Source organism: Sphaeramia orbicularis, chromosome 16 (assembly GCF_902148855.1).
Source record: "Sphaeramia orbicularis chromosome 16, fSphaOr1.1, whole genome shotgun sequence".
In the NCBI taxonomy this organism is placed as follows: domain Eukaryota; kingdom Metazoa; phylum Chordata; class Actinopteri; order Kurtiformes; family Apogonidae; genus Sphaeramia; species Sphaeramia orbicularis.
Genome location: NC_043972.1, coordinates 35,031,555 through 35,034,995, shown reverse-complemented (window position 1 = coordinate 35,034,995; position 3,441 = coordinate 35,031,555). Strand labels below are relative to the sequence as shown.

Genomic DNA, 3,441 nt, shown 5'->3' with positions numbered 1-3,441 from the left:
CATGTCAGAGTAATGTTGCACTTTATCCAATAGTATTAACATCCTACACATGTGGGAAATGAAACCTAGCAGGCTGACATCCTGGAGTTAAGACCTTGGTTTACTTTCACTTTTTCACACTGGCCTATAGAGAATGGTAACTCTACAATACAAAGAGCAGAGCGTTGCATTAAACGTATGTTAGTATTACAAGAGGCCTCAATGAAAACACTGAGCTGCCGTGAGAATGATCAGACAAGTATTTGTGAAGTACACTACGTGCACGGTGTATTCCCATGAATGGACAACAGGGGTCCTTCTCCACCTCTCTGTTCTCTGACTGGCACTGATTACTTTGTTTCTAAGAGTTCCCGTAGGATTTATAGAAGGCCTGTAATTCAAACGGTCTTTCCATGCAGCACAATTTATCTCTGTAGCTGCTACTTTGCTGCTACTACTAAACCACTTGTCCTCTGTAGGTTCAGGTTCAGCAGGAGGAGTATTTCCTTGCAAAAAGGGCAACATGCATCCTTCAACATGATAAATAACTGCACACAAGAAAAGCTTTGTAGCAACTGATCACACATGTGCAGTGTAGTGTAATAAACAGTGTAATTTATGTCCTTCTTCATAAGCCCAGTTTAAAGCTTATATTCATATAATAATAACAATACTGCAATAAGGTTTAACACTGTTATGTGCTGGTGCAATAGTAACTTAAGACTGACAAATAACACCAGAAGACTGTAATTGTATGTTTTTACATTGCTACATGCTATTACACTCTGTATGCAGACATTAAACATTAATTCATGCTTAGTGCAATATTAATATGCTATTACCTTAATCAACATAGATAGGCTGCTTTTTCCACATCTCATTCTGAAGGACAGATATTACATGGTCAGTTGCTGCCAGCTTTTACAAGAACATGAACTCTTGTAGAAGCAGTAGGTGATATGGTTGAAATCATTTCATGATTTCATTTCCGAAATCAGTATATCAAATTTTTACATGGTTAATGAAAGCAAAATTACATAAATTTGTAAAGCCACAATCTAAGATTACCTTAATGCACTGTGATGCATGACACTGAGTGTGTCTGAAGTTCATCAGAGAGAATATTAAATGTGTTTTTGGAATCAAAAGAAGGAAAGAGTCAGATTGATGTCAAGGGCTTCTAGTAAGAGTGCTTGTTATAATGATGCCACTGTTCAAAAAAGCCATTGTGGCTGATAAATGAGCTTCTACAGACCTTTGTGGGTGTGCAAAGGAGTTTTAATTGAATGTGTTGAGTCTTGAATTGAGAGATTGAATGTGCAGTCCTAAAGGCTTACTGCATTTTCCCAGGATTCTTGTCTGTTTACTGGACCATGTCTGAAGTGGTCGATTGTCTGACATCGTCTGATCTGCCCACCTTTACAAGTCTGCGCTCTCATGTTTACCCCTTACTTTCTCTTCTTTCACTCCAGCAAAAGTCAGGAGTCACGTGTGACTGATGTTATTTATTTTAATAAGATACAATATTAATTCTTTGTTATGTTTTTCGTTCCATAAAGTTGCGCTTTCAAAGAGTTACGCTGAGATGAGGATAAAGATTGACAACCCTCAGATCCTTTGGAATGTTGAAATGTAATATTTGAGACAAAATGATAGGTTACATCGCTTACTGTAATAAATTGTAACATATTCTTTTAAATAAACTGATTTATTGATGCAGTGTTTGTGTGTGGATGTTGTCTTAAGCAACAGCAAAAGCAGCAGGTGTGATCTATTGCAAAAAAGATCAATCATAGCAGAATGAAACACAAGTGAAAAGACCACGATTCACCTTGATGCTTTTACAACACTTATTCTACTCTATCTTTGTGTACCTATAGCTGTATTTTCATCCTCTCTTCTAATTACACCCCCCTCTCCCTTTTTTTTTTCTCTCTGCCCCCAACTCTTAACATCTTTTAATGAGATCTGGGAGACAATTACCCAACAGGCTCCGAAATGGCTGTTCCATATCGACCCACATCGAATGTCAACATCAAGTAATTAATAGCTATTGACTGGTGGTCGGGTGGGATAATATCTGGGAGCTTCTGAATTTTGAAAAGCTGAAATCTCCAGGCCAAGATGACTGTCCTGAGACATGTCTTGCAAACGAGACTTAGACTTAAGTGTTGGATTAGTTTCTGGAACGTTTTATTTAAATGAGCTGAACATGGTGGTTGGTATCTTGTTTAACCAACACTGTGACTGAGCTGATTTAATCTTTACTAAACAAATAAAAGCAGCACTGGCTCAAAAAAACAGGCCAATTGTAGTTTAAATAAATATTAAAATGCAATGAACATAAACCATTAATTGATATATTTTGATATTATTCACCTTGATATTAGTTAGATGGTAAAAATATGGATAATAATAATAATAAATGGTAAGAAACTGGATGACTTTGGATGATATTCACAACTTCATTGTTCTCAGTTATTTTACATTTCCTTTTAAACACCGCCTTGCTTCTACATAACATTTAGACTCTACTGCCTTAGTTTATTGCTCTTTATTATCAACAAAAACTTTTTAAAATTATTTGAAAAGATTTGAGGGCATTGCATGCACGAGCTATTTATGCAAATGTGAAAAACAATGAGAAATGTTATTAACCCTCAACTACTTTTTGTGGTGGATCCCAGATTAATTTTCTCTACATTTAACCCAAGTGAGTCATCACATGTTTTTTTTAGAACACTACCCTCTGCATTTTGCATTTTTCTGTATTTTCCTATATATTTAATTTACTGACCATGGGGGGTTTGGAAAAGCTCAGAGCAAATTCAAAGGTTATTATATCAAAACAGAGAAAAATGAAGAAGTGACTTTTTCAGCAAAATACACTATTAACTGAACATAAAGTGTCTCTATTCCAACCAGTCATTTGTCAAATACATGAGTTTTATCTGTCAATCCGTGTTGCAGAAGATGATGGTGTTTCTATGTTCGCTACGGAGCCTCTGAATGTCCAAATGGGTCATATCTGAGGATGATGACAGGATGAAAAACTGCACTGATTAGTGGTTCAGAAATTATTAAACATTTTAGATCAGTAGATGCTTTTGGTCACTTAGGTCTTAAAGGGTTCAGTACTAATGCATAACATGTGGCAGCAAAGTAGCACATGGTATTAATGATTATTACTCAGAACTTTGGTAAATCTAAGTGTTAAGTAGATCCAGGTACATGGTAAATCTGAATTAATGGTGTGAGAGCATATCACATTTTCCTTACATATGTTTCAATTAATGTTCCAGAGCTCTAAATCAGTAATTTTAGATTATACTGTGTTGCCAGCCTCTTTTTTAGGTAATTACTTTTTTGTGCTGTACTTGTATTTAGTGTGTTTTCATCTTCGTTGTTTACTCGAAAAAGCAAGTAAACTCAGATTTATCTGCTTAATTTCAGGTTTGGTTC

General features: G+C 35.6%; 1 protein-coding gene across 2 annotated transcripts in view; it reads left to right on the top strand.

Annotated features, from left to right (window-relative positions):
• Nucleotides 1–1,701, top strand: part of snx27b (sorting nexin 27b) — an 11,409-nt gene extending 9,708 nt beyond the window's left edge. For both annotated transcript variants that reach the window (XM_030158116.1, XM_030158118.1), the window contains exon 13: nucleotides 1–1,701. This exon is cut by the window's left edge and continues 936 nt beyond it. The gene's annotated coding sequence lies outside the window, so the exon portion shown is untranslated.
• Nucleotides 1,702–3,441: the final 1,740 nt, after the last annotated feature.